This window comes from Triticum aestivum, chromosome 3B (assembly GCF_018294505.1).
Source record: "Triticum aestivum cultivar Chinese Spring chromosome 3B, IWGSC CS RefSeq v2.1, whole genome shotgun sequence".
NCBI classification, from domain to species: domain Eukaryota; kingdom Viridiplantae; phylum Streptophyta; class Magnoliopsida; order Poales; family Poaceae; genus Triticum; species Triticum aestivum.
This window is the reverse complement of record NC_057801.1, coordinates 771,051,366-771,059,683: the sequence shown is the minus strand read 5'-3', so window position 1 is coordinate 771,059,683 and position 8,318 is coordinate 771,051,366. Positions and strand designations below refer to the sequence as shown.

The window sequence follows — 8,318 nt, the reverse complement described above, 5'->3', positions numbered from 1 at the left end:
GCGCCCTATAGGGGGGGGCTGTCTCCTGGACAGGGTGTGGGGCCCCTGGCCTATTTCTTTCGCTCAAAAATTCCTATTAATTCCAAAAAGTTGTTTCGTGGAGTTTCAGGACTTTTGGAGCTGTGCAGAATAGGTTTCCAACGTTTGCACCTTTTCCAGCCAGAATTCCAGCTGCCGGCATTCCCCCTCTTCATGGTAAACCTTGTAAAATAAGATAGAATAGCCATAAGTATTGAGATATAATGTGTAATAGCAGCCCATAATGCAATAAATATTGATATAAAAGCATGATGCAAAATGGACGTATCACCTATATACATGATCATGCCTAGATAATCTCATAATTATTCTCTTTTCTATCAATTGCTCGACAGTAATTTGTTCACCCACCGTAATACTTATGCTATCTTCAGAGAAGCCTCTAGTGAAACATATAGCCCCCGGGTCTATATTTTATCATATAAGCTTTCAATCTACTTTTATTTGCATCTTTACTTTTTGCATCAATGTTATAAAATACCAAAAATATATTTATCTTATCATACTATCTCTATCAGATCTCACTTTTGCAAGTGGTTGTGAAGGGATTGACAACCTCTTTATTGCGTTGGTTGCGAGTTCTTTGTTTGTTTGTGTAGGTGCGTGGGACTTTTGAGGAGCCTCCTACTGGATTGATACATTGGTTCTCAAAAACTGAGGGAAATACTTACGCTACTTTGCTACATCACCCTTTCCTCTTCAAGGAAAACCAATGCAAGCTCAAGATGTAGCAGCCTCCTGCCTGGGATCCTCCTAAACTACTCCTGGTCGTCGGTGGCATGCACGTAGTAGTAGGCACCCCCGGTGTAGTAGGGGTCAACATCAACGGTGGCGTCTGGCTCCTAGGCTCCAACATCTGGTTGCAACGCCCGAGAAGAATGGAAAGAGGGAAAAGAGGAAGCAAAGCAACCATGATTACTCATCCAAAGTACTCGCAAGCAAGGATCTACACTACATATGCATGGGTATCTGTGTAAAGGGGCAATATCGGTGGACTAAACTGCAGAATGCTAGAATAAGAGGGGGATAGCTAGTCTTATCAAAGACTACGCTTCTGGCAGCCTCCATTTTGAAGCATGTAGAAGAGAGTAGCTGGTAACTTAACAAAGTATCATCGTATAGCATAATCCTACCCGGCGGTCCTCCCCTCGTCGCCCTGTGGGAAAGCGATCACCGTGTTGTCTCTGGAACTTGTCTGGGTGTGTTTTATTACGTATCCGTTTCTAGTTGTCATAAGGTCGAGGTACATCTTCGGGACATCCTTTTACCGAGGGACACAACTATTCGAATAGATAAACTTCTCTGCAGGGGTGCACCACATTTCCCAACACGCTCGATCCCTCTGTCCGGACACACTTTCCTGGGTCATGCCCGACCTCGGAAGATCAACATGTCGCAGCCCTACATAGGCACAACAGAGAGGTCAGCACACCGGTCTAAATCCTAAGCGCGCAGGAGTCTAGGCCCATCACCCATTGCACACCTGCACGTTGCGTGGGCGGCCGGTGACCAGACCTAGCAACCTCCATTACAAAGGAAGTTGCGTTACGCGGTCCAAGCCGGCGCACGCCGCTCAGTCACTGACGTCAAGAAGGCTTCGGCTTATACCACGACGTCGAGTGCCCATAACTGTTCCCGCGTAGTAGGTTAGTGCGTATAGGCCAGTGTCCGGACTTAGATCAAATACCAAATCTCGTTAAGCATGTTATCTTGAAATAACCGCGGACGCCGACCACGGTCCAGGCTCACATGTCTCCTAGGTGGTCACAACCTGCCCTATCACTCTATCTCAAAGTAACATTCAGGAGCCGTCGGGAACCCAGGTCCACCACTACCTGGATGGAACCAGCTGTCCTTTTAGCCCCCTTATCCGAAACAGTTGCGGGTACTCTACGAGCCGACCCGACTTTAGTCACCACCTGTATAGTATGTATGAATTGTATATACCCGTGATCACCTCCCGAGTGATCATGGTCCAATAGTATAGCATGGCATACGGACAGGAATGTAGGGTCACTGATGATAAACTAGCATCATATAATAATCATTTAGGATTGTAGGTAAAGTTAACAATAGTAGCAAAGACAGGATATGCAGCAGAATAGGATTAACCGAAAACAGTAACATGCTACACTATTCTAATGCAAGCAGTAGAGAGAAGGAACCATTTCATGATCTCATGGTAACAAAACTAATTACCAACAACAGCATCTTTTAAATCCTGAAGCATGTGACCTTTTAGAATATGCTCCAAATCCTGATAACAAAATAGGGAGTTAATTTTTTATTAGAATGGAATGGCATAGTTGTGTCTAAGATTTTGGTGTTGTTTTAGTTTTGGTTATATATTGCCTTCCTGAAGGGCTGCTTGTTGGACTCTCCTATCTTTTGTCAAAAAAAAGTGTTCGTAGTCTGTATGTTGTACAGTTGATGGTTTCTTCTAAATACTTATTAAAACTCAAGATGATTTCTCTTATTGTGTTGTAATCAGGAGTTGAATAGTTTCTATTATTGATTTGGCAAGTGTGCTGGACTCGTAGGGGAGCAAAAACTGTGGAGCTGTCAGTCCACCAATACTCTTTCTAGAGCTGTACATGTGCACATCGTGAAAGCAACTAAGCTACGGAGAAGTCTATCGGAGGCCTCTGTGCACATCGTGATTGCTGCCACATGTGTGGAAGTCTATCGGAGGCCTCTGTGTTGCTTGGCGAATATTAAAGGAAATTAATCAAGGGTTTCTAGATATACTCCTATATGATTTGTCTCCCAGGTTCTTCATATTGTGAGTGTGCAAATCTCTAAATATGACTATTAATTATGTAAAATGAGACCAAATTCATTTGCGACATTCCTTTGAGTAATTTACTTGCTGATGATTGCATAAAGAAATTCTGAGGCATTTAATTTGCTAATGAGCTGATGTTCACGTGCATAACATTAGTGTTCAAACCATGTGCATTACCAGGCTGGGAGCACGGAAGGCCTGCCTCAGGGGGTGCCACCAGGTGGCGCCCCAGTCTCTAGTAATATAACATATATCTAATCCTATCAAGCTGCTGGCCCAAGTGGCAGGCAGATAGATAACTCAACCTTCAGGTTGGAGGCTTCATTCATTCCCGTTGTTGTAAGGGCATTTCCCGTCTTAAGTGTTTTGGTGTTGATGACAATGCAATTTGTGGACTAACTGTGTGGCTAAGCAGGGCAGTGATTCCTTTCGGGTCTCAGGTGCAGTACAAGGTGGCGGTCGTGCGGTTGTCCCGATTTATTTGTTTAAACCGATACAACCGGGCCACCAACAGTTGTGGCTCTGCGTGAGCAGAGTTCGACCTAGGGCGGTTGAACTGCACCCCCTATGGTTGTCCCGCCCCTGTGCGATTTTGCACATAACGGTTGAATTTGGAGGATGCTATAAATAGTGGAGGTCCTTCTACCTCTGACTTACCCTCTCTCTCTCCCCCCTTCATTAATGCCCTAAGCTTGTTCTTGCCCGATCTCCTTCTCTAGCCAACCAAACGTGTTGACTTGCTAGAGATTGAGTGAAGAGACCTAGATCTACACTTTCACCAAACGAAATTTGATTCCCCCATACTTTCACTTGTGAATCTTGTTACTTTCGGGTATCTGGGCACCCTAGATGGAAGGGGTCACCTCAGAGCCACAATTCATTGTGATGAATCTTCGTGGTATTATTGGGAGCCTCCAATTAAGTTGTGGAGAGAACCAAACCTTGTTTGTAAAGATCCGGTTCCGATTGCCGCCTTCAAGGGGCACTGCTAGTGGATTGGTGGCACCTTGTATCGTGCTAGGGCATGAGGATAATAAGGTGGCCCTGGGGACATTTGGGGAGCATTGTGCCTCCACAGCTCTCCAACGAAGACGTACCTTCCGAAAGAAGGGAACTTTGACAACACATCCTCGTCAGCATCGATTCCACCTGCGCTTACTTCGTGCCTTTTACTTTGTGCTTGCTCGTGCTTTGTGTTGCTTGTCATATAAATTGTCCACCTAGTTGCATATCTAGAGAACGTACTTTCTTATTTAACCGAAAATTTGGTAGAGAGGCTAAAACTTGTTAGTCGCCTATTCACCCCCTCTAGTCGACCATACCGATCCTTTCAACTGCCTTCTTTTTTTTTAGAGAAAATGCACCTTAAGCAAAAATAGGGCAGTTCACACGTTAACTTTCTTAAATAAAATAAATATAAAGATTTGTCCAGTAAATTAGTGTAGGCTAAGGAGCTGTACGCAGCACCAAATTTAGGGAAAGATGAGCAAAGATAATGAATCAAAGGAAAATTACGAAACTGGCCCGGAGAGTTTTTTTTGACAACTGAATGGCCCGGAGAGTAGATAAGGCGTATTAGCCCAAACTAGGTAACTTAAACTGGCCCACTATAAAAATTAGGCGAGTGATACGCACCGGCGCACCGGCCTAAATTTGGGCCGGTCGCCAAGCAGGCCTGCGATTCAGCACATAATACTCGTTCGATCTGCCCTCAAAAATTGACTTCTTCCTTCTGTAGGTCAACGCAAGCAGGAAAATAGCTAGATCTGACTGTGCCTCTGGCCAGCGTGAGCAGCAGCGCGCCCTCCAGCGAGGGCAGCAGCACCTCCGCTTCCCTCCTCGCGACACCGCTCGTCGCAGCTCACCCGCATCACCACGTGCCCCCGGTTGCAGCATACAGTCTAGCTCCCCATCTCCTCCCATGAAACACCTCATAGCATCACATGGCCACGAGCGCCGTGCCTCCCACGACGCCGGTTTCCCCCGGATGCATCTCCTCCAGCCGCCGGCCGGCTTGCCCCTCCCCCGCTCTGCCAGCATCTCGTGCTGCTCACCATTATGGTAGCTGTGCATGGATGTAGCAAAAACCATTGCGGGTCGTAGCAAAAACCGAAGACAGTTGTAGCAAATATACCATCGCCATCGATGCATATGGAAGCGCCGCCATGAACGGATGTAGCAATAGTTGATGACGGTTGCAGTAGAAAAACAACGTCGCCTCCGTCGCACGTCATAGCTAAGCCGTGAATGATGTAACAAATTCCTAGACTAGACGGTTGCAACAAAAAAATTCCCGGATGTAGCTATGCATGTTGCTGGTTGCAGCAAAAACCCGACGTTGTAGCTTCCTCCGTTGTGTTGGTCCATCGCCGGTTGCAGCAAAATAGACACATGGTTCCAGCAAAAATACATATGCCTCTGTCGCCTGCTCTGTTGGTTGTAACACCGCACATTCCTGGTTGCAGCTCCCTGCGGTGCTGGTTGCAGCTGGGCCTCGTTCTGCCGTTCGGCATGGGTTCCGATCTGTCGGACATGGTGGAGGACGACGGCACCGGCTTGCCTTTGGTGGTTCGTGACGTCATCCATAAGGCTGTCATCGAGGTCAACGAGGAAGGGACGGAAGCCGCAGCTCTCACCATGATGATTGCGGCTCCCGGAGCTGCTCCCATGGTAATGCTGGAGCCGAGGGTGGATTTCGTCGCCGACCATCCTTTCGCGTATTTCATAGTCGAGGAGGCGTCCGGCGCGATCATGTTTGCAGGGCATGTCGTCGACCCTAGCAATGGCAGCGGCCCTGCCCGTGTGCGGACTGGGAAACGGAAACATGAGGGTGCACTTATTAACGAGCGGCTACCTGCTAGAAGATTCGAGTTGTTGCCGGTGACCAGAAACCTGCAGGTGCTGTTCGATGGAGTAGGGCCGACGGGATCCAGTGGCCTGGCAATGCTCGCCGCCGGGCTCGCGAGGCGCCTCACTGAGGAGAACACGGACGGCAATCTAGTCTTCTCACCGCTGTCCATCTACACCGCTCTCGCGCTCATAGCTGCCGGCGCCCGGAACGCCACACTGGACGAGATACTCCGTGTCCTCGGAGCAAAGTCGCGCGGCGAGCTCGAGAACTTCGTGTCACGCTTGGAAGCGGACACACTCCAGGACAGGTCCGCTTCGGGCGGTCCCTGCGTGGCGTTCGCGTGCGGCGTGTGGAGCGACCTGTCGCGGCCGCTGAAGCCGGGCTTCCGCGAGGCCGGCGTGGGCACGTACAAGGCTGAGGCCAGCACCGTCGACTTCCGCGGTGCGCCGGAGGAAGCGCGGGGTCAGGTCAACACGTGGGCGGCTCACGCGACAAGGAACCTCATCAACTCGGTCCTCCCGGAGGGGTCGATACACCGGGCGACCCTGGTGGTGCTCGGTAACGCCATGTACTTCAAGGGCAAGTGGGAGGACCAGCCGTTCGACAGGAGGCACACCGTGCATAGGCCCTTCCAACGGCTGGACCGCAGCCAGGTTGACGTTCCCTTCATGGAGGGCCGGGAGTCGCAGTTCGTCGCCGTGCACCACGGGTTCAAGGTGCTCAAACTCCGGTACATGATGGGGGCGCCAGATCACGAGGGCACTAGTACCACACAACATCCTCCTCAATTGGGTCGTCCTGATTCTGATCCCTACAACCACAGTGGTGTTAGTGCTCCTCCGTCTACCCATCCCCGCCCTAGTGCTGCTGCATACAACCATGGGGGCAGGGGTCCGTCTCCAAATTATTTTCCCATCGGACCCCCACCATACTTCGATCAACATTACTATCCTCCTCCTCCTCCTCCGTTCGGCAACCCCTTCACCCCGTACACCTATCCGAGGCCGTATCCTCCTTATGGCACACCTAGTCGCGTTGGCTACGCTCCTAACCCCTACTCCCCTCTCCATGATGCATTTGGCAACAGCTACAGCGTGCCTAATCCATGGGCAGGCAATGCCTATCCATCCCGGCGTGCTGCTGCTCCGTGGGCGCACTCCGGCTCCGGGCGTACAGGGCACATGCAGTTCTCCATGTGCATCTTCCTCCCAGACGCCCACGACGGCCTGTGGTGGCTGCTGGACATGATGGCATCCCGGCCTGGGTTCCTGCACGACCATCTGCCGATACAGCAAATCGCCCTCCGCGAGCTACGGATGCCAAAGTTCAAGCTGTCCTTCCATAGCAGCGTCGCCGCCGTCCTCAAGAAGCTGGGTCTCCAACTGCCGTCCAGCGAGCACGGCGACCTATCTGACATGGTGGAGGAAGACGACTCCGGCTTGCCGATAGTGGTGGGGGATGTCATCCACAAGGCCGTCGTCGAGGTAAACGAGGAAGGGACTGAAGCTGCAGCTGTCACCGCCGCCGACGCCGGCATGGGAGGATGCAGCCGATTTGGGCCGCCACCTCCATAAGTGGATTTCATCGCCGACCATCCGTTTGGCTACTACATAATGGAGGAAGCGACTGGCGCAGTTATCTTTGCGGGGCACGTCCTAGACCCCTCCAAGGAGTAATAGCTGTTGTGGCCAAGCAACACGTTTTTGTTTATTTTCTTTCAATCCAGAACTGCTCTGCTGACATGATTAGTCGATTATGAGCCCTGCTTATTATGAATTTATAGAGATGATTGTTTTTCACCTCATGAAAAATCTGCATTGTGCTTCACTATATTTCAGAGATGTCTTCTGTCTATATGCGATCTTCAGACAAAAAACAGGATCCCCTAAACCGTAAACTCCACTCCAACATACTATATACACTGGCTAAATTTAGATGGCATTTGTTTTTTGTAAAATAAAGATCATGACTGTTATAGTTGATTAAATTTAGATGGCACTTAGAAAAAGAGAGCCATAATTAGTCGATTGGTGAAAACTAATTACTACTACCTCCGTACCATATTAAGTGTCGCTTAAATGAATACATTCATAAGCGACACTTAGTAGTATGAACGGTGGGAGTAGAATACTATATCCGTGTTGCTGGGTAATTAAAAAAAGGATAACCTGTGATAAATATAACTTCGCATTGTAAAACGCACCTCTTCCAAACGTGCAATACTTGTTGATGCAACATCTCTACTCTTGCTTCTCCTGAGTCCTGATACTCATTGTCAGATGTCGGTGAATGCTGAGAAAATATTTTTTCCATTCAAACAAGAGCATCAGGTTTACAGTCTTCTCTAGTGCACAGAAGGATGTTATCCTGCACCTGATGTATCCAGGCACACTCCGAATTTGACTTAGAAGCAAATTAAAGCTCTTGTATTTTATTAATCAGTTTTACTAGAACTCATCTAGATGAGATATAATTTGGTCTTATTCACCTTTTATAGCTACTAGTTCAATGCCCGTGCATTGCCACGGGCTAAGAAAATATAAGTACAACGAGGAATATGCTAATAAAAATGTATATATATACAAAGAGAAATGTCATGCGATATGGGAGTCATAGACTATTTACATGTGATGATATTTAATT

General features: G+C 48.6%; 1 pseudogene; it reads left to right on the top strand.

Annotated features, from left to right (window-relative positions):
- The first annotated feature begins 5,317 nt into the window (after positions 1 to 5,317).
- On the top strand, positions 5,318 to 7,351 carry LOC123066473 (putative serpin-Z6C; annotated as a pseudogene).
- Positions 7,352 to 8,318: the final 967 nt, after the last annotated feature.